Source organism: Schistocerca nitens, chromosome 6 (genome assembly GCF_023898315.1).
Source record: "Schistocerca nitens isolate TAMUIC-IGC-003100 chromosome 6, iqSchNite1.1, whole genome shotgun sequence".
Taxonomy (NCBI): Eukaryota; Metazoa; Arthropoda; class Insecta; order Orthoptera; family Acrididae; genus Schistocerca; species Schistocerca nitens.
This window is the reverse complement of record NC_064619.1, coordinates 394,655,663-394,679,723: the sequence shown is the minus strand read 5'-3', so window position 1 is coordinate 394,679,723 and position 24,061 is coordinate 394,655,663. Positions and strand designations below refer to the sequence as shown.

General features: G+C 44.8%; 1 pseudogene; it reads left to right on the top strand.

Moving 5' to 3' along the window:
• The first annotated feature begins 20,425 nt into the window (after window positions 1-20,425).
• On the top strand, window positions 20,426-20,543 carry LOC126191879 (5S ribosomal RNA; annotated as a pseudogene).
• The last annotated feature ends 3,518 nt before the right edge of the window (window positions 20,544-24,061 follow it).

Genomic DNA, 24,061 nt, shown 5'->3' with positions numbered 1-24,061 from the left:
TAAGACCTTACCACAAATTTCCAAACATTTTTTCCATCGCAATCCTGTAACAGTCAGTGCTACGCATGTGGTCCTATTTAATTGTACTTTCGCCTCCAGATGGCTTTCGTTGTAAATGCTTAGCTACATCTTTTGCTCATCTTTAATTTTCAACCTCACAAGGTTAGTCGACCAACAGTGAATCCAGTGATTAGATGCAGTACATTTCTTTGAGTTAGAACCATATCGCTTCATTTTAAACACTGAATAGTATGCTCAAATCTTGCAGTCAATGGGGCATTCTATTTTCTTGCTCATTAGTATATTCATGTAAGTTTGCAAGTTGCACAAACTATACATGTGTATTGCACGGATGATTCATATACGAGAATATCCTTTTGCATAAAATTCTTAGTTGCAGATTATACGTGTTCAGGACCTTCCGTGAATGCACGTAGTAGAGCAAAATTAGCTTTATCTATCACAATATATGGCAAAGTAGCTAGATGGAAAACGTGCTTAGCATTCTTTACATTATGTGACTGACGTCTTCTGTCTGCTATGAGCTTTTTACGAGATTGTTCTTATTATTCTCCAAGTCTCGGAATAAGAAAGGTCAGATAGTAGAGACTAGGCTCCAACATTCAAGAATTCGCTATGAACGTTAGCCATAGCTACCTTGCAGAATGCGATGTCTGTGATGGGCAAACCATAGCTCGAGCCGCCTGCTGCACCCATCGTGCAGGAGTAACTGGATGATTTTTTCTACGTCCTCAGTTATTTCCTGGATGTATTCAAACCCCTTCTTCTTCTACAGCTTTTATCATCTGCTTTTCCTCATAGTAACTTGGAAGTTATTCCCTGATGCCTTAACACGTCCCATCGTCCTTTCCCTTCTTCTTATCAGTGTTTTCCATATATTTCTTTCCTCGCCAATTCTACAGAGAATCTCCTTATCGGTCCACCTCGTTTCTCCTGTACCACCAATTGTCTAATGATTCCATTCTCTTCTGTTCTGGTTTTCCCACAGTCCGCGTTTCACTACCACACAATGCTGTTCTCTAAACATACATTCTCAGAAATTTATTCCTCAAATTAAGGCCTTTGTTTGATACTAGTAGACTTCTCTTGGATAGGAATGTCCTTTTTGCCAGTGGCTGTTTTTTAACCCCGCTCTCGAATAATCCTTTTGTTTCCGTCATTGCTTCTTCGACGTATAGATTGAACAGTAGGGGCGAAAGACAGCATTCCTGTCTTACACTTTCTTTAATCCGCGCACTTCATTGTTGGTCTCCAGTCATATGCAAATCTTTAACATAATGCAACACTTCAGCAACCGTGAATCCTTCAAGCAATAAGAAATTCAGCCTTCAGTTGCAAGGTAAAATTTTTTTATTTTACCTTGCAACTGAAGGCTGAGTTTTTTTATTGTCTCTCCAATCATATGGTTCCCTGTTAGATTTTGTACATATTGTATAGCGCTCGTCTTTCGCTACAGATTACCCATATTTTTCTCAGAATTTCGAACGTCTTCCACCATTTTACATTGTCAAACGCGTTTTCCAAGCCGACAAATCCCATACGTGTGTATTTTTTTCTCAGTCTTGATTCCATTGTGAACCGCCATCTGAGAATTGCTTCTCTGCTGCCTTTACTTTTCCTAAAGCCAACCTGATCGTCATCTAACAATTCCTCAATTTTCTTTTGGATTCTTCTGTATACTATTATAGTCAGCAAAATGGATGCATGAGCTGCTAATGTGTGACAACTCTCGCCCTTGTCGGCTCTTGCAAACTTCGTAATTGTGTGGATGATGTTACTCGATAGTCTGATGCTATATCGGCAGTCTCATACATTCTACGAGCCAAGGTGAACAGTTATTTTGTTGCCGCTTCCCCAACGATTGAAATATAGGAGAGTTTTATATCTTTACAGTGTGTCTCAGCTAATGTTATCACGATCAGTTATTTGCTGATCTGATCTGCCTGCTACGCAGACAAGGTCTGAACCAATGCATTATCCTTTGAATTAAACGGCAATGCTTTATTTTATTAGGAACTTCTAATCATGACGTATTGTACCTGTTTGTCTAGAGGCTTGATTTATGTTCCTAGACATGTAACAAGTTCAATCGAAACGGATTTTATCAGTGGAGGAACTACAGACATATCCTTTCCGTTTACGCAGGTTGTCACGTAACAAATTACACTGACGTTGCAAACTGTGATCGGGAAATATTACATTTGACGCTTCCTACTCTGCTCTAAATTTATTATTAGGTTTATTCTCTTCACGCTGTATAGTAATAAGAAAAGGCATGGACAATGCCAGTTGAAAGTTTTATTACATTTATGGCTGCAAATCAAAAAGTACCAAAGAATTTTTCATTCACTAACTAATACAGCGCCGTATTCCTCTTCCAAAAGCTAATTTGTTTATTATAGATTCATAGGAGGAGGAAGAAAACACTTGAAACTTCCTGGTAGATTAAAACTGTGTGCCGGACCGACACTCGAACTCGGGACCTTTGCCTTTCGCGGGCGAGCCGTCTACAATCTGAGCTACGCAAGTACGACTCACGCCCCGTCCTCACAGCTTTAATTCTGCCAGTATCTCGTCTCCTACCTTCCAAACTTTACAGAAGTTCTCCTCCGAACCTTGCAGAACTAGCACTCCTGAAAGAAAGGATACTGCGGAGATATGGCTTAGCCACAGCCTGGGGGATGTTTCCAGAATGAGATTTTCACTCTGCAGCGGAGAGTGCGCTGATATTAAACTTCCTGGCAGATTAAAACTGTGTGCCGGACCGAGACTCGAACTCGGGACCTTTGCCTTTCGCGGGCAAGCGGTCTACAATCTGAGCTACCCAAGCACGACTCACGCCCCGTCCTCACAGCTTTACTTCTGCCAGTACTCGCCTCCTACCTTGCAAACTTTACGGAAGCTCTCCTCCGAACCTTTCAGAACCAGCAAGGGGCGTGAGTCATGCTTGGGTAGCTCAGATGGTAGAGCGCTCGCCCGCGAAAGGCAAAGGTCCCGAGTTCGAGTCTCGGTCCGGCACAGTTTTAATCTGCCAGGAAGTTTCATATCAGCGCACACTCCGCTGCAGAGTGAAAATCTCATTCAAGAAAACACTTGTTTTACAAGAAATAATTGCCACTAATTTATATGATGGTTTCATTCCGTGCAATGGAATCTCCAGGAGCGTCGTCAGCTGTCCAGTGGCGCAGAATGAAGGGAAGGCTGGTTCCGCTGCTCTCCAGCGTGGGCGGCAGAAGCCAGGAGTCGCGTTCTGTGTCCGGCCCGCATCGGCCACTGCGCCCATTTGGCGCAATGTTGTCCGCAAAGCGGGATTCAGTTACGGCCGCCCAACTCTCGTAAGCGATCGATGCTCCGGCCTGCCCCGTGTAGCACGGCGTTACGGTCTGGCTTCGCTGTTCCTACGCAAAACATTGCCCCACAGCGCGCCGTGTCGAGTTACGGACTCCTTCGATGCCTCCAGTCTGGTGACCCTCCTGTCTGGGCCCTCTCTTGCTCTCCCTGAGGTCACGCCTATCTTCCCAATAAGTCTGAGACGGTCCACTTACAGAAGCCTCCATTAATATACGGTTAAGTACTGTTTTTATTTATTCTCGATGTTTATCCAGTGATTAGGTACACAACGTACACGAAAATGGTCCGGGTCAGTAAAGAGGAACATGTTCAGTAACAAGACGGTATTTAATCAATAAAAGAATAAATAAACATATATTTGAAAATAAAGTGGAAACGTCAGAAAGGAGCGAATGTTTAATATTCCATCACATAACAGCTCAAAAAAAAAAAAAAAAAAAGTACCAGGATTACCGTTGGTGTGTAGAACGTATGAAACTGGCGATATTCCATCAGACTTTCGGAAAGAATGATCTTGTGGCCGAGCGGTTCTAGACGCTTCAGTCCGGAACCGCTCTGCTGCTACGATCGCAGGTTCGACTCCTGCTTCGGGCATGGATGTGTGTGATGTCAAAAATGGTTCAAATGGCTCTGAGCCCTATGGGGCTTAACATCGGAGATTATCAGTCACCTAGAACTTAGAATTATTTAAACCTAACTAACCTAAGGACATCACACACATCCATGGCGGAGGCTGGATTCGAACCTGCGACCGTAGTGGTTGGGTGGTTCCAGACCAAAGCGCTTGGAGCCGCTCGGCCACACCGGCCGGCTGTGTGATGTCCTTAGGTTAGTTAGGTTTAAGTAGGTCTACGTCTAGGGGACTGATGACCTCAGATGTTAAGTCCCATAGGGCTTAGAGCCAAAAAAAAATAAAAATAAAAAAATATCACTTTGGCTTTAAAAAAGATAAACGCACCAGAGTAGCAGTTCTGAAAAAATGATAATGGAAGTAAGAGTGAAGAAAAATCAAGGCACATTTATAGGATTTCGATCTGTAAAAAGCGTTCGAAAGTATCTAATGGTGCAAGATATTCGAAATTCTGACAAAAATAAGGTAAGTATTGGGGAAGATGGGTAACTTATAACTTGTGCAAGGACCAAGAGGAAACAATATTAGTGGAAGACCAAGAACAATGTGCTCGGGTTAAAAAGGGTAAGACAGGAACGTTATTTTTCGCCTCTACTGTTATCGGAGGAGCAACGACGGAAATAAAAGGAAGATTCAAGAGCGGGGTTAAAATGAAAATTGAAAGGATATCAGTGACCAATGTCGCTGACGACATTGCTATCCTCAGTGAAAGATTAGAAGAATTACGGCATATATTGAATCGAATCAACAGTCTATTGACTACAATTTATGAATTCAGAGTAAACTAAAGGAAAACGAAAGTAATGAGAAGTAGAAGGAATGAGAACAGCGAGGAACTTAAAATGGGAATTGGGGATGATAGAGATTAAAGAATTCTGTTAAGTAGGCAGCAAGTAGGACTTCAAATGCAGACCTCCACTTGGAAAAACAGGCATTCCTGATCAAGAGAAGTCTGTTAGTATCAAACGTAGGCTATAATTTGAGGAAGAAATTTCTGAGAATGTACGTTAGGAGCACAGTGTTGTATGGTAGTGAAACGTGGACTGTGGGAAAACCGAAACAGAAGAGAACCGATCCATCTCAGATGTGGTGGTACAAAAAAAAAGTTGAAGAGTAGGTTGACTGTTAAGGTAAAGAATGAGGACGTTCTCCATAATATCGGCGCGGAAAAAGAATATATGGAAAACACTGACAAGAAGAAGGCATAGGATGATAGAACATGTGTTAAGACATCATTGTACTAGAGGGAGCTGTAGAGGGCAAAAACCTTAAAGGAATACAGAATACATTCAGAAAATAATTGAGGACGAAGTTTGCAAGTGGTACTCTCAGATGAGAAGGTTAGCACAGGAGAGGAATTTGTGATGGACCACATCAAACCAATCAGGAGACTGATGACTGAACAAGAACTCGTCATTTGATTTCTATAAATCGTCGTTTTATGCAGTACGGTACGACCTGTTTTCATTCTGTTTCTCCCTGACCACTCAGTTGTTATTGTGCCATGTGGTCGTGTGTTCTACAAGACCGTTTGAACAGCGACGCATTGTCATTTTTCACCGTACGAAAAGTTGCATTCACAGAAATACTCTGGATATTCCAGAATTACAGTTGGAGATATTATAAGAAAATTTTAGCACGTGCACCGGGTAGAATATGTTCCTCAAAGAGGGCAGCCGACGATGCTGACTGAAAGATATAGGTGATTAATCATTAGAAATATTAAATTTAATTTTCTATTGACTCGTCTAAAATTTCAAGCTGGCTTCTCGTTTAATGTGGTAACGAAGTAAATGAATTTTCAGGTGGGTTACGGTGCGGTACAAAGGAAGAGTGACAAGAAAAAAGAACGTGAATAAAGGAAACGGAGCCGGAAGTCTCAATTTCACAAGGAATCTATTTAAAAAAGGTAAACAAATTGCGTTTAAAACAGGCAACGAAATTGGTACACCTGCCTAAAAATGTGTCGTACCCCCGCGCTCACGCAGAAGTGCCGCAACACTACGCAGCATGGACTCGACGAATGTCTGATATAGCGCTGGAGAGAACTGACACCAGATATGCTCAATAATTTTCATGCATGTCTGGGGAGTTTGGTTGCCAGCAGAAGTGTTTAACTTCAGAAGAGTGCTCCTGGGTCCACTCTGTAGCAATTATGGAGGTGTCGGGTGTCGCATTGACCTGCTGGAATTTCCCAAGTCCGTCGTAATGCACAGTGGACATGAATGGATGCAGGTGGTCAGACAGGATAGCCTAGTGGTAAGGCGCCTGCTCGCGATAAGCGAGAAACCCGCTTGTGAATCCTGGTCCGACACAAATTTTCAACTTGGCCTATTGATATAAATCAATTCCCGGTGGCAGCTAATGTCTGTAATTTCTTTATATCTTGAGGTGAACTGCAAATCTGGATTCGATCCTTACTGCTCGTAGTCAGAAACAGAAGAGTCTGTATGCTCTAAGCCTGAGAAAGAAGTCGCGTCTAAATCGCGTCTCCTGTGCCTGTTCTACACCGAGTCTGCGCCAAGAATACATTCATCAATTAAAAAGTTCTGGCAACACTGTCCTATGGCGTAGTTCTTAAGCTCCTATTAATCTCCCACCATAGAACTGAGTAGCAACTGTTCTCCAATCAACGGGATTTCTGTCTACGCTCTTTTGAGAACATTCTAGGGGGCACATCTACGGCACTGACTCTCAAAAGCCTACAAATGGGTGGTCTTCCTGAGCTCAAATTTCAGGATTATAGGTCCCAACCTCCCACTCTCAACAGTACTTTCAAGAGTACCCAACAAGGTCCTTTCTTCACATTGTTGGGAGAATGACTCATCCTACAATGGCTTGGTGACAGGTGGATGCAACGTGCTTTCACACAACGACGAATAAGTGCAGGAAGCAAACCTGTATAATTAGACATTGTTTGAGTCTGGCAGGCAGATAAGAATCTGAAACTTGCCCGCGAAAGGCAAAGGTCCCGAGTTCGAGTCTCGGTCGGGCACACAGTTTTAATCTGCCAGGAAGTTTCATATCAGCGCACACTCCGCTGCTGAGTGAAAATCTCATTCTGGAAACGTCCCCCAGGCTGTGGCTAAGCCATGCCTCTGCAGTATCCTTTCTTTCAGGAGTGCTAGTTCTGCAAGTTTCGCAGGAGAGCTTCTGTAAAGTTCGTAAGGTAGGAGACGAGATACTGGCAGAAGTAAAGCTGTGAGGACCGGGCGTGAGTCGTGCTTCGGTAGCTCAGATGGCAGTCTGCCGCCGGCAGTGCTGCGAGGCGGTCACGCGCCAGAGCGCTGCGGGCGAGGCGCGCACGGTGTGTTTGTGTTTACTTCGGCCGCTGTAAGTGCCGTTTTCCTTTTAGACCACCATGGCGCACAACTATCGGAAGAAGACATTACGTTTCAACTTTTGTTCCGACTTCGCCCGACCCAAGGCCCTGGAGGTAGAACGATTTATACGCGTTGAAGTTAAAATACCACCAACGGATCTAATTGGTATCCACTTGTCCATAGTTAGCAGTACCGTCTACGTCAAAATGATCAACGATGCGGCGTGCGACAAGGTGCTACAAGAGGCAAAACGTGGACTGCGCTTCTGTCATTCCGACGGCAACGTCGGACCCGTTACCGTCGATCACGCAGGTCTCGGCACACGGACGATAAGGATCTTCGAACTGCCGTTCGAACTACCTGCAGACGTCGTCATCGAGGCGCTCCGTCCCTATGGCAACGTTCTGGAACATGTTGCCGAACGATGGGTACAATTTCAAACCTATCCCGTTTTAAACGGTGTTAGACAGGTCCGCATCGAGTTGCAGAAACACGTGCCTTCCTACTATCTACGTATCGGAGGCTGCCGTGCCATTATAATGTACGACGGCCAACCTCGGACCTGTTCCGGTTGCGGGAAAGAAGGTCACCTACGGTCTGAATGCATTCAACGACGTGTCGCGCAGCTCCCGTTGTCGGAAGCGTCCGTCACACCCACGATGACCGCCCTACCGGTCACTTACGCAGCGGCTCTTGCCACGTCTACAGTTTCGTCCAGTCCGTCGCCCGGTCCTTCCGATCGGCACGTCCCACCGTCCCAGTCGCCAACGGACGGTGCAGACGTCCCACCTGACAACCTTGCCGCCGAACAGGCTCCCGCACCGGACGCTGAGGAGACCAGTACATCTTCACAACACCTGTTTGACAATTTCATTGTACCCACCGACGCCTTCGAACCAGGTCGACGCTCCTCCTTGCCGTCGTCCGACACTGAGGAACACGTGCGCAAACAACGCTCGCCACGTAGGCGCAAACGCCGTCGCCGTTCACCCACGGGCTCTCAGAGCGTTGCCACCCGCGACGACGAAGAAGACACCCAAGCAGCCGACATTTCCACGCAGAGCTCGGCGGACAACTTTCACGATGAACAAGACGTTTCGCAGGACGGGACCACTATGGAGGTCGCCACGCACAATGTAATGATCGGTGCGCCGGTTGAGACGCCTGTCTCCCCGCCGACAACTCCAGATCTCTCTCACCACGACGCAATTCCCATGGACATTGGACAGACCCACGACACAGGAGCATGGGCCGACGACATTGAGGAAGGTACGCACCCTCCTCCGGATGAGTTGCCTCCGCCGGACGAGGCTGCCTGTTAACATCAAAAGCGAGGCATTGCAGCTGATGGGACGAGACTTCCTGTCGGTGCCCTCCTCTTACTTCCCTTGGTGATGGTAGATGCGCGTCCACCACCGCTGAAACAAACGTACCGGTTTGCCACACTGAATATCAACATGATCAGCACTGCACCCAAGCTGCAACTCCTATGTGACATCTTCGGGCCTCTGACGTCGACGTCGCCCTTCTCCAGGACGTACGCGTTGCCACACTACCACCAGTCTACGGCTACGACTCATACACGTCCACATGTGATGAATCAGGGCGTGGAGTGGCTTTCTACATACGCGAAGGAATCCCACTCACGGACACGACAATCCTTCCCTGTGGAAGAGGCATGGCTGTTACCATCTTCGACACGCGCGTCGTCAATATCTACGCTCCGTCTGGCTCCACGCACCGTCGGCAGCGGTCCACTTTCTTCGGACATGACGTGGCGCCCCTGTTTTCTGGACGCTGTGATCGCCTTCTCATGGGAGGCGATTTCAACTGTGTCCTCCATCCGCAGGACCAAGTGCCTGGTTATTCGCCATGTCCGGCGCTGCTCACCTTAATCGAACATTTTCATCTAGTGGACGTTTGGGAGAAAATTCATGGCAATACCCCCGGTTTTACCCATTATACAGCACATTCTGCGAGCAGACTGGACCGGTTTTATGTCTCTGCTCACCTCGGCAATGAAGTCGCCCAAGCTGAACGATGGCCCCTTGCATTTTCGGACCATTGCGCCGTCATTTGCTCCCTGGCTCTGCCACCTCAGTCAGTGTGGCGCAGCAGAGGTTACTGGAAGCTTAATACCTCCCTCCTTAATGATCCACACTGCCGACAATGTATTGCCACTATATGGGCGTCTTGCGAAAGACGCCTTCCGCAGTACACATCCACGTTCCATTGGTGGCTCAAATGTGCCAAACCTGCGATCAGAAAGGCCTTCATACAATGTGGCAAGGAAGCAGCAGCATGGCATCGAGACACCACAAATTTTCACTACGCCGTCCTCCGTGAGCTCGATGCGCTCCCTCCATCACCTGACACCCACAGGGAACGACAACGTACTAAAGCTCGTCTCCTCTCTCTTCAACGTGCACGACTGCATGGTGTCGTGGTGCGTTCCCGACGACAAGACCTCCTCCACGACGAAACCCCATCCACAATCCATGCCGCATCCGACCATAGTCGTCGACGTCGGCTTTTCGTCCCCAACATCACGACCTCCGATGGTGTTCCCCACACAACACAGGCGGCAGTCGTGTCTGCCTTTGCTGAACATTATCGCCACTTTTATGATGATGAACCGATGGCGATGCCCATTCCTGATGCTCTCCGTCCCTCCCCTGATCGGACCCTCACCGTAGCGGAGTCAACGTCCATGATGTCTGCTATCACCGCAGTAGAGGTGGTAGATGCGATCAACAAAGGGGCCAAGAACAAATCACCCGGACCAGATGGTCTCCCAGTGGAGTTTTACCGGGCGTTCACCACGTTAATGCTTCCTCGCTGGACGGAAATGATTCAGGAACTCTTTACTCCGTCCTTCCCAATTCCACCTGAATTCGTCACTGGCATTCTTCTACCTGTGCCTAAACCGAAGGGAGGGTCTCATGTCTCTGCATATCGTCCCCTTACACTACTGAATGCAGACTATAAAATCTATGCACGCCTCTTAGCAGCGCGCATACGCACCGTCTTGCCTACGGTCCTTTCACCTGAGCAGACTGCACGTGGTTGTGGGGCCACCTTACAAACAGCCCTAGGATAATGCCGTGACATCATTGCACTGGCGTCGGTTTGTCGCCTTCGTGCAGCACTGGTATCCGTCGATTTCACGAGTGCCTTTGATCGCGTTCGACACCCATTCCTCCTCATGGTGGCGACACGTATGGGGTTCCCATTGCTTTTTGTCGATGCCATTCGCCGGTTACTACTTCCCGCGGTCTCGATGGTACAAGTCAATGGGAGGCTTGTAGGACCGATCCCTATACGCCGCTCTGTGCGTCAAGAATGCCCTATGTCTACTTTACTATATGCCATTGCACTTGAGCCCCTCATCACTGGACTTACCTCTAGACTGCAGGGCCTCACTTTGCGTGACCACACCTTCCACTGTAGGGCTTATGCGGACGATCTCCTCTTTCTCACCTGCTCCTCCACAGAACTCAATGACGCCATCCAATGGATCCACCAGTATGGACGTCTTTCTGGTAGCATTCTTAATGTCCGTAAATCGACTATGATGCACATTGAGCGCGGCCTCCCGGCTATGGTGCCGACCCCACTCCCAGTCAGTGCCACCCTTCGTTACTTGGGTATCGAATTTACGAGCTCCACACACCGCACAGTGGCCCTGGCTTACCGGCGGCTTTTGCAGTCGATTCGGCACCATGTCCGCGGTCAAGTGCACCGTAACTTAAACCAACTCCAACGTGTGTCCTATGTCAACATCTATGTCGCTCCTAAACTGGTACACGTCGCCCAGATCCTCCCAATGCCGTTACTCCTTGGCCGCCGCATCCAATCAGCCTTTGGATGTTTCGTGTCAGCAGGGGCACTTTTCAAAGTCCGCTACAACACTCTAACACTGCCTCCTGCAAAACGTGGCCTCGGACTCATCAACGTGCAGGCACGCTCTTCTGCACTCTTTGTCCACACTCTGTTGCGGCACTGGCAGTGGCCGGTCCCGTCCTTAACACGCAGTCTCTTAGATATCCTCCGACCAGCTTCTCTCGATCCACCGATCAATGTGGCACCTATTTCTCCATTATTGTACTACGTCGCCAATTGTTTCATAGAACTCAGCTACATTCGGGCCGATCTTCCAGTCACCCGTCCTCCCCGTACAAAAGATTATTATCGTTTGTTTATGCTGTCCAATCCTTGCGACCCCATGGTGCTACAGCATCCTGACATTAACTGGCGCACGGTTTGGGGGTGTGTGCATGCACCCTTTTTACCGTCGTCTGTGTCTGCACTCTGGTATGTTTTAGTCTATGGAAAATTCCCGACTAATAGTCGACTTTATCGCATAGGACTGGCCACCTCCCCACTCTGCCATGACTGTCAGCTCGAAGACACCGACGAGCACCGTCTTACGTGCCCCCTGAAACAAAACGTATGGCTCCTCATCCAACGAATCGTGGGCTTTTACCTCCGTGCCCCGCCAACGACGGTAACCCCGGATTTCCTGTTGTTGCCCCAGACATTTCACTACCCTCTTGCTAAGCACCATACCCTAATCTGGTTTCGAGGACACGCTTTAGAATATCTCTTTCAGAGTGGTCCGCATACAGTCCTTGACTTCTGGTACAAAGTTGTGACCGCACATAGCACCCTCACCCGAAAACCATCTTACCGACAAACTTTTGCCGGTTGTCTCCGCAGCGTCTTCCTTGAACCCCCTCAAAGTTGGGGTGTACCATGCCTACCCGTCACATGATGCAACACCCTTATCCACGTTCTCATGCATCGACCAAAAACAAACACAATTTTTTTAAAAAAAAGGAAGAAGACAGAATATGTTTTATTTTGTTGTATTTAATGTTTTTCTTTTTTAATATATTTTTTGTTTAACTAACAGTCATTTGTATATTTTTAAATGGTACCTTGAAGAACTCTTGCATAGTGAATATATATGTACTTTTAGTTTGTTCAATACAAATTTTTAAACAAAAACAACAACAACAAAACAAAAAAAAGAACAAAAAAAGGTAAACAGGATATGTTCTATTTTGTTGTATTTAATGTTATTCTAATAATTTGTTTACCTAACACTCATTTCTATATGTTTAACTGATACCTTGAAGAACTTTTGCTTTGTGTATATATATATGTACTCTCCGATTGTAAAAAAAAAAAAAAAAAGGATGGTAGAGCACTTGCCCGCGAAAGGCAAAGGTCCCGAGTTCGAGTCTCGGTCGGGCAGACAGTTTTAATCTGCCAGGAAGTTTCATATCAGCGCACACTCCGCTGCAGAGTGAAAATCTCATTCCAGATAAGAATCTGTTTAAATGGTCCCCACAACCAACCTGCCTTCCGAGCAGTTACCAGACTGTGTACAAGCCTACAGGAGAGCGGTCTGACGTACAAGGTCCTAGTTATGAAACTGGATATATGTGGCGAGTCTCCACGGTCCATTGTGATAACATTTTAGTTAGACGCAGCGTTGTGAATTGTTTTCATACAGCTTATGGAAAAAGTTTGTGGTGCCCAACAAAGGAACGCCGGACAGAACAAAAAGAGGTCGGCAGCTTTGCTGGGCCGTATAGCTGGAACTATTACTCCTCCTCTTGTCTCTGAGGTCTCACATGCCTGTCTGTGTCTCTAGGAAATCTCACAGTGGTAATTTCGTCCCATTGTACCTGTTGTGGTTAACTGTCAGCTTTACAGATCAAGGATCGCAAACAAAATCTAGCATTACACATGTACACAAAAACAGAGTCAGCAGTCAGTCGTAAATCCAATATCCAGTCTCCATTTTTATTGCATGTCTAGATTTCAGGTACCGAATATCTGACTAATAGCTGAATCTAGATCTGCAATAAAAATACAGCTTGTATTTGCGAAAGGATTGCTGTATTCCTTCTCTTTTTTGAGGTATACTACAGTCGCTGTGCACGACTGCTCCGATGGAATCAGTCTTGGTTAGAATAAAGAAGGCTAATAGACAGAAAAAGATGGCTGAACACTTACCGTCACTGATAACATTCCTCTAATTAGTATCAAAATGAAACCGATCGGTCAAAACATGATTAACTGAATTAGCATAATAAAAATTAATTCTGACATGCTGACGACGGACCGAAATCTCTCAAAGTGTTTGCAAATGTCTGTCTTACATCCGGTCATTTGACTTTCATGCACCACAGTTGTTTCATCTATTGATGAGACAGTGAATTAGCCCTCATCAACAATACGCAGAAGTGATACAACACGACGTGGCAAGGACTCTACTATACTATTATCTAAAGTAGTTGTCACTTGAGAGGCAACGGGCTGCAGGGCTCGCGCCACCAATAAACCAATGGCAGCCAGCGCTGTCGGCTGCCACTGCGTTGCCACTTCGCTCTGCTGAGCTGACTAAGGCATTGTGCCAGCCAGTCCTCAGCGAGCCGTTGTAGACGTGCGGGTGAGAGGTTTGAGTGACTTGCAGCTTCGCGTGTTTACGATGTCTGATGAAAGCAGCCGCAAGAGAGGGAGGCCGAGGCTGCACACTCCTCGGAAACCTCCAAAAAGTGGCGGACATGCGTCGTTATACGCAGTCAGGCGCGTGAATACGTGTGTTCCTTAAGGGACTATTTTGAGAGAGAGAGGGATGCAGGAGGGCCTTTCGTTACTTTGGATAAGGTGGTGGAGCGAACTGTAGTTGCTCTGCAAGTTAGTGAACGATCAGTAATAAGAATCTGCAAGGAGAAATTCACGAAAGAAGGCTCAGTGAATCATCTAAACTGGAGGCACCTGGGAAAAAGAGGCGGCTAGAGAAGAGGGTCACAAAACTTTACTCTTTTCAGGAAGATGCCATTCGTCGTCAAATATACGCATTTTATTCGAGGAAGGAGTATCCAACACTCAAAAAACTACATGCTACCCTCACAACGGCTGACCTGTTTCAGGGTAGTAAATCGTCTTCGTTAAGAGTCTTGAAAATGTTAGAATTCCGCTATAAATCCATCTGTGGCAGAAAGTTACTAATGGAACGCCAAGATATTGTAGCCTGGCGATGCCGCTATCTTAGAGAATTAGTGGGGACAAATTTTGATGATATCGTGTGGCTTGATGAAACGTGGGTGAATGCAGAACACAGTTTAAAAAAAGGCTCGACAGGCGGTACCATCAGCGGTAGTATGGCAGCTCCGATCGGTAGAGGAAAAAGGATAATTGTAGCACATGCCGGAAATTCAAAAGGTTTCATTCCAAATTGTCTGCTGCTATTCAGTTCAAATAAGACCTCCGACTACCACGAAGAGATGAACCACAATACTTTTCTGAAATGGTTTGAAGACTATGTGCTCCAGAACTTAACAAAATACTCTATCATTGTTATGGATAACGCTCCTTATCACTCAGTAATACAAGATAATGCACCCACAAAGGCAACGAGAAAAAACAACATTGTTAGCTGGTTACAGAAACATACGGTACAGTTCGAAAGTAATTTGACAAGGGCATAATTATTAGAACTTGTATCGCAACACAAGCCAAAGAACCCGATTTACATTGTGGATGAAGTAGCAAAAAAATACGGGCATAAAGTGCTCAGTTTGCCTCCTTACCATTGCCATTTCAACGCAATAGAGCTGATTTGGGCTCAGGTTAAACGGCATATCGCTGCAGAAAATAAGAAATTCACATTAACCGAAGTGGAACGCCTTTTGAAAGAGGCAGTTGAAATTGTGACATCGGAACACTGGCAGAAGGTAATGCATCACGTGAAAGGAGTGATACAGGACGCATGGAACAATGAAGGTATCTTACAACAAAGTGTCGAAGACTTGATTATATCTCTCAATACGAGCAGCGACACGGATTGTTCCACTGACGCTGACTCTGAATTAAGTGGTGTTTTCGCAATGTCTGATTGGTGTGTAGTGTACTTACTGCCATTAAATATTGTGTTTGTGAATTTATTTCGATTAATTCTTATTCTTGTTGTGAGACTAAGAAATACTGTTTGACTAGCTCTCGTCATCTCCTTACGGTAAGTTAGACTGAATTTTAATTCTATTTCATTTTGTATATACACCAAGATGTTATTCAATGTGTGTAATAGTTTTCGAGATTTGCAGTCTAAAGAAGAAAACTTTTCCGGACGCGAAAATTCCTCACACTTCAATAGTTAATGTAACAACGGCCCTAATTAAAACCAAGAAACGACATTTGATATGCTTATAGATATCACTGAGACCGATACTGTACGTAAATTTCAAAATATTTACGTAGTATTTATAGGAGATAGAGATTTTAAACGTCATACTTCTTTCGAGTTCAGTACTGATAGGGTTACTTAAAAACGCTCTTTTCAGAAATTTATATACAGGAAACGTAATGCACTACGAAAACTTTTAAGGATTCTTTGCCGAGTGCATTATTTTGGTAATGAGTAGAAAAAATATTTTGCTGTGACACCAATAGTTGTTCAGTAATGAGGTGATAAGTTAGAAGCTGTTTGCGAAATCGAGAATTTAAATAGTTTCAAACAAATTAACGTAACTCTTGTCGTAATTAAAATTAAGAATAGATATTTGACAGAACGAGAGACATTGTAGAGATATACATCATATGTGGGTTTGAAATTTTTTACTTACTTTTTGTAGAAGATACAGGCTTAAAAACGATTTCCTATCGCCGGGGGTAGCGATGCGCTGAGGCGGCTGCCTCTAGCCAGTGCTTGACGTGACAATGCCGCAACTTCGCAGCGCAAACGTCAAGTGACAACTACTTTAAATCAGACTTTAATGTCTGATGTAGTGCTTGAGGGAATTGATACCATGAACACTGCTGGGCTGTCCATAAATCCATAAACGTACTTGGGTTAGGAGATCTGAACAACACGTTGTAAGGCACCATAGATACACTCAATAATGTTCGTGTCTGTGGAGTTTGGTGGCCAGCGGAAGTGTTTAAATTCAGAAGAGCGCAAGTGGAGCCACTCTGCAGCAATTATGGTCGTGTGGGGTGTCGCATTGCCCTGCTGACATTGCCCAAGTTCGTCAGAATGCACAATGGACATGAATGGATGCAGGTAATCAGACAGGATGGTTACATACGTGTCACCTGTCAGAGTCGTATCTAGACGTATCAGGAGTCCTATATCACTCCAACTGCACACGCCCCACACCAATACAGAGCCACCACCAGCTTGAATAGTCTCCTGCTGACATGCAGGGTCCATGGATTCATGAGGTTGTCTCCATACTCGTACACGTCCATCAGCTCGATACAATTTGAAACGAGACTCGTCCGACCAGGCAACGTGCTTACAGTCATCAACAGTCCAATATCGGTGTTGATGGGCCCAGGCGAGACGTAAAGCGTTATGTTGTGCAGTCATCAACGGTACACGAATGTGCCTTCGGCTCCGAAAGCCCATTTCGATGATGTTTCGTTGGATGGTTCGCACCCTGACACTTGTTGACGGCCCAGCATTGAAATCTGCAGCAATTTGCGGAAGAGATACACTTCTGTTACGTTGAACGATTCTCTTCAGTCGTCGTTGGTCCCATTCTTACAGGATCTTTTTCCGGTCACAGCGATGTCGGAGATTTTACGTTTTACCGGATTCCTGGTATTCACGGTACACTCGTGAAATGGTCGTACAGGAAAATTCCTACTTCATCGCTACCTCGGAGATGGTCTGTCCTATCGCTCGTGCACTGACTATAACACCACGTTTAAACTCACTTAAATTTTGAGAACATGCCACTGTATCAGCAGTAACCGAGCTAACAACTCGGCCAGACACTTGCTGTCTTATGTAGGCATTGGCGATCGCAGCGCTGTATTCTGCCTTTGTGGGTGCATTATCTTGTATTACTGAGTGATAAGGAGCGTTATCCATAACAATGATAGAGTATTTTGTTAAGTTCTGGAGCACATAGTCTTCAAACCATTTCAGAAAAGTATTGTGGTTCATCTCTTCGTGGTAGTCGGAGGTCTTATTTGAACTGAATAGCAGCAGACAATTTGGAATGAAACCTTTTGAATTTCCGGCATGTGCTACAATTATCCTTTTTCCTCTGCCGATCGGAGCTGCCATACTACCGCTGATGGTACCGCCTGTCGAGCCTTTTTTTAAACTGTGTTCTGCATTCACCCACGTTTCATCAAGCCACACGATATCATCAAAATTCGTCCCCACTAATTCTCTAAGATAGCGGCATCGCCAGGCTACAATATCTTGGCGTTCCATTAGTAACTTTCTGCCACAGATGGATTTATAGCGGAATTCTAACATTTTCAAGACTCGTAACGAAGACGATTTACTACCCTGAAACAGGTCAGCCGTTGTGAGGGTAGCATGTAGTTTTTTGAGTGTTGGATACTCCTTCCTCGAATAAAATGCGTATATTTGACGACGAATGGCATCTTCCTGAAAAGAGTAAAGTTTTGTGACCCTCTTCTCTAGCCGCCTCTTTTTCCCAGGTGCCTCCAGTTTAGATGATTCACTGAGCCTTCTTTCGTGAATTTCTCCTTGCAGATTCTTATTACTGATCGTTCACTAACTTGCAAAGCAACTACAGTTCGCTCCACCACCTTATCCAAAGTAACGAAAGGCCCTCCTGCATCCCTCTCTCTCTCAAAATAGTCCCTTAAGGAACACACGTATTCACGCGCCTGACTGCGTATAACGACGCATGTCCGCCACTTTTTGGAGGTTTCCGAGGAGTGTGCAGCCTCGGCCTCCCTCTCTTGCGGCTGCTTTCATCAGACATCGTAAACACGCGAAGCTGCAAGTCACTCAAACCTCTCACCCGCACGTCTACAACGGCTCGCTGAGGACTGGCTGGCACAATGCCTTAGTCAGCTCAGCAGAGCGAAGTGGCAACGCAGTGGCAGCCGACAGCGCTGGCTGCCATTGGTTTATTGGTGGCGCGAGCCCTGCAGCCCGTTGCCTCTCAAGTGACAACTAGTTTAGATAATAGTATAGTAGAGTCCTTGCCACGTCGTGTTGTGTCACTTCTGCGTATTCGCGGGGGCCCTACGCGATATTATGCAGGTGTACCAGTTCCTTTGGCTCTTCAATGTAGTTAGCTACTGAAACCAGACCCTTCCTAACATCTCTCACGGAAGTTAAGCACAGTGATATCAGGAAATGTTCCGAGGAACGGAAGATAGAGTTTAGCGGTAATATGGGGAACTACTGGACTAACGTAAAAACTCATGGTACTAACTATAAAACAGCTATTAAACTACGTCGTGAACACCAGAAATGGAAGATTTCAACAATACAGCAATAAACAAGCAGCGTTCTCCACAGATGGTCGAAACGAACTGGAAAAAAGAACCCATACATAAATTCACAGCAAAACGTGTGAAAGGGAGTGTATATTCTACTAATAGAAAATCGTTGACCATAACAGAGTACATAAAATTTGACGTTGCGTGAATGATAAATGCATGATCCAATAACTATGTAGTTAAATCTCTCGGTGAGCGATAACACTGACCCGTGCACTCGCTTATATCCATTTCTGTTCTTGTGTGCCATTCTACTGGCCATAGTTTGGCCGATGCCTTTAATGTGCATCATTTTGCACAATATGTGAGTGTTTTCTGATGTGAAGATTTAATATCTGTTATTGCCCGTATTTTATAACCTTTTTTTATTTTATTATTTTTTACTTTATTTTTAATACTTGCACGCAAAACGGGCTGAATTGTATGCCCTGATGTCTCTGTCGTGTTTGGGGACGCACGTGCTGCCAGTCGTCGAATTAAGGTGTAAATTTAGTTTGTATACTGTGTATATGTTTTAGACTCCGTACTGAACAGAGAAATGGTCTGAGGTACCGGCCAAAAGCGACCTGGCTACTATATTTGTGTAGTTCTTGTGCTCTAGGAACTTCACTTAACTGGGATTTTATTGCTCATAAAAGTACCTGGTAAAGCTTGACTAGTCATTACTCCATTTTGGTAATTTGGAATTCACATATTATATTACCGCAGTCTGCGCAGTCTGCTTCACAGACGTGCACATTATTGTATATTTTCTACTTTCTATGGCTGCATGTAGTAGTTAGATAACAAACACCTCTTGCTGCTGCAATTTACATGTATTTTTGACGTCTATTATAAATTTTTCGGTTCTCCGTTTTTTCATAATTAGCGATGCAACAGTCCGCTCTATCTGCTTCAGACGAGTATATCAGTTTTTTTAGTTTTTTTATCTTTATTTTATTTTATTTTATTTTTTATTTTTTTTGTTCAGCTATATGTTGGTGTGTATTATAGAAGCTGTTGTTTAAAACTTACGATAATTTTTTGGAGTATTTACCAGAATTTAGAATGTTCAACCAGACCTATGTGGTGAATAAACACTTCTTGTCCTTGTAATTTCAAGTTTTGCCTCTGTGGCTCGCAAGTATTGTTTTCGCAATTTTAAAGCTTGGCCACTGTGGTAAATAAACAATTATTTCTAAAGATTATTTTATTTACACTCAGCACCTTATTACTCCCAGATCGTAGCTCCATACCAGTTCATGAACACTCAGAAGACTGAGCAGCTGGCACCGTATCGCAGCCTCCCTGTGGATCGCTTTGTCTCCCTGTGGTGGTGTCTGCGGGAGGAGGAGGCCCACCCTTCGTAATGCCTGCGGCCAGAGTACGCGGCCCCCTGTCGAGCCGTTACTGAAGGCAGTTAGTAGGTTCCCGCATACATCGAACTCCGCATTCAAATTAAACTCACTCTGTTCATTGACCATTGACTCCGGTTGCCGTTGTCTGTGTTCGTAGATCTCCATTTTATCCAATATGTTCAACAACTGCAATGTTTAGCCCCTATGAAACACCTCCAGATTATCGTGCTTACTTCCTCCCCGAGGACGCTCTTATTTTTGGAATATATTAGTATCTACAGCTTCTGTGTGTATAAGTGCAGGATGCCCACAGCCCATGACTAGCACTTTTTACATACTTGCGTATACAGTTTACTTGACATTGACACTTGCATCACAATATATTCAACGGAGTGTTATGAATTTTAGTTGTGTTATCTATTTTGTGCATTCCTAGATTTTATCTTTGCTGTGTATTATTAGATTTCCTGGGCAACGGCCTTGCCGCAGTCGCTACACCGGTTCCCATTAGATCACCGAAGTTAAGCGCTGTCGGGCGTAGTCGGCACTTGGATGGGTGACCATCCAGGCCGCCATGCGCTGTTGCCATTTATGGGGTGCACTCAGCCGCGTGATGCCAACTGAGAAGCTACTCGACCGAATAGTAGCGGCTTCGGTCGAGAATACCATCATAACGACCGGGAGAGCGGTGTGTTGACCCCGCGCCCCTCCTATCCGCATCCTCCCCTGAGGATGACACGGCAGTCGGATGGTCCCGGTAGGCCACTCATGGCCTGAAGACGGAGTGCTTCTTTTTTAGATTTTCTGTATATTTGGCCTTCAGACATTGAAATTGTAGCATTAGCTATTTTTTGTTTGTTTGTTTGTTTAGTTGGTTGTTTGGTTTTTTTTTTTTTTCAGATCGCCGTAGCACTTCATGGTTACCTGCAATATAACATTTAAGAAAATAGTGTCGTAGTATGTTGCTTAATAAATTACACGCCATAGGTTACACTTATTAAGACAATAGGTGGTCTAGGGAGAGCGCCTTTAATTAGAAATCGAAATGTCCTCGATCCTGCGTTCGAAAGCCGCCGCCGTTTAAATTTTGGTTGATGATCAGCATTGGTGGCCGAAGATTTCCGGCATAAAACGTTACCCTCATTCGGCCAACGGCCTTGTCGAAGAGGACGGAGGAGCGGCTAGAGGTTCAGAGAACATTCTTGTCCTTGGGACGGGAAACTGCTCATAAAGGCAGAACAATCGGCAATGGTCAGCGGCATGAGGATGCAGAAGGCAATGGAAACCACTGCATTATAGACACATGAGGTGTATCCATAGGACATGTGGCCTGTATCTAAAAAATGTGTCATGATGATCTCTCCATTGGCAACAGATTCCGGAATAGTCCCGCATTCGGATCTCCGGGAGGGGACTGCAAAAGGGAAGATTACCATGAGAAAAACATTGACCAACCAATGACAGGATAACGTCTACGATTCGTGGCGTGGACTGTCAGCAGATTGAACGTGGTGAGGAAGCTAGAAAATCTGAAGGAAGGGGAATACGGAGGCTCAATCTAGATATATTGGGGGTCAGTCAAAGAAATAAAAAGAAAACAAGAATTACTGATCACGTGAGAATAGGGTAATATCAAGAGCAGTAGAAAATGATATAAAGAGCGTAGGATTCGTTATGGATAGGTAGGGCAAGTGTGTGATACTTGAACAGCTCAATGATAGGGTTGTTCTCAAGAGAATCGACAGCAAACTAGCACCAGTAACGATAGTTGAGGAATACATGCCGACGTCACAATCTGAAGATGACGAGATTGGGAAACTATATGGGTTCAAATGGCTCTGAGCACTATGGGACTCAACTGCTGTGGTTATCAGTCCCCTGGAACTTAGAACTACTTAAACCTAACTAACCTAAGGACATCACACACATCCATGCCCGAGGCAGGATTCGAACCTGCGACCGTAGCAGTCCCACGGTTCCGGACTGCGCGCCTAGAACCGCGAGACCACCGCGGCCGGCAAACTATATGGGGATACTGAATAGGTAATTCAGTACTTAAAGGGAGATGAAATTTCATAGTCATGGGGAACTGGCATTCGGTTGTAGGGGAAGGAGTAGAGGAAAACGTTACAGGAGAATATGGGCTTGGGGCAAGGAATGAGAGAGAAGAAAGACTAATTTCAAGTCTTAATAGTGAATACTCCCTTCAAGAATCAAAAGAGGAGTAGATACACTTGAAAAAAGCCGGGTGATATGGGATGATTTCAGTTAGATTACATCAGAGATTTCAAAAGCAGATACTGGATTGTAAGGCGTATCCAGGAGCAGGTTTAGAGAGAGATCACAATGTATTAGTGATGAAGAATAAGATGGAGTTTAAGAGATTAATCACGAAGAATCAATACACAAAGAAGTGGGATACGGAGTACTAAGGAATGACGAGATACGCCTGAAGTCTCTAAGGATGTAGATACAACAATAGGGAACAGCTCAGTAGACAGGACAGTTGAAGAGAAGTGGACATCTGTAAAAAGGGCAATCACAGAAGCTGGAAAGGAAAACAGGTACAAAGCAGGTAACTGCGAAGAAACCATGGGTCACATGGTAAATATTTCAGTTGATCGAGGAAAGAAGGAAATACATAAATGTTCGCGGAAACTCAGGAATGCAGATATACAAGTCGCTTAGAAATGAAATAAATACCAAGTTCAGAGAATCTAAGATGAAATGGCTGCATGATAAATGCGAAGAAATTGAAAAAGAAATGTTTGTCGGAAGGTCTGACTCAGGATATAGCAAAGTCAAAACAACGTTCAGTGAAATTAAAAGAAAGAGTGATAACATCAAGAGCGCAACTGGAATTCCACTGCCAAATGCAGAGGAGGGAGCAGACAGGTGGAAATAGTACACTGAAGGTCTCTATTAGGGATAAAATACCTCTGACGTGATAGAAGAAGAACAGGATCCGGTATTAGAATCAAAATTTAAAAGAGCTTTGGAAGACTTAAGATCAAATAAGGCAGAAGGGATAGATAGATTCCATTAGGATCAAAAATCATTGGATAAGTGGAAACAGAAGTATTCAGGTTAGTGTGTAGAATGTATTGAGTCTGCCGACGTACCATCTGACTTTCGGAACTATATCATCCACACAGTTCAGAAGACTGCAAGAGCTGACAAGTGCGAAAATTATCGCATAATCACCTTAACAGCTTATGCATAGAAGTTACTTACAAGAATAATATACAGAAAAATATAAAAGAAAACTGAAGATGTGTTAGACGACGATCAGTTTGGCTTTAGGAAAGGTGAGGCACCAGAGAGGCAATTCTGACGTCGCGATTAATAATGAGAGCAAGAGAAAGAAGAATCAAGACAGGTCCATAGGATCAGTCGACTTGGAAAAAGCCTTCGACAATGTAAAGTGGTGCAAGAGGTTCGAAATTCTGAAAAAATAGGGGTAAGCTAAAGGGAGGCACGGGTCATATACAATATGTACAACAGCCAAGAGGGAATAAAGTGGACGACCAAGAACGAAGTGCCCGTATTAAAAAGGGTGTAAAACAAGGATGTAGCCTTTCGCCCCTACTGTTCGATCTGTACATCGAGGAAACAATGATGGAAATAAAAGAAAGGTTAAGGAACGGAATTAAAATTCAAGGTGAAAGGATATCAATAATACGATTCGCTGATGACATTGCTATCCTGAGTGAAAGTGAAGAAGAATTACATGATCTGCTGAACGTAATGGTCTAATGATTACGTGGTATGGACTGACAGTAAATCGAAAAAAGCCGAAGGTATTGAGAAGTAGTAGAAATGAGAACAGCGAGAAACTTAACATCACGATTTATGGTCTCGATGTAGATGAAGCTAAGGGATTCTGTTACCTTGGCAGTAAAATAACCAATGGCGGACGGAGCAAGGAGGCCAAAAAGTCATTCTTAGTCAAGAGAAGTCTACTAATATCAAATTTCGGCCCTTATTTGAGGAAGAAATTTGTAAGAATCAGCGTCTGGAGTACAGCATTGTATGGTAGTGAAACATGGACTGTAGGAGAACCGGAACAGAAGAGAACCGAAGCATTTCAGATGTGGTGTCACAGG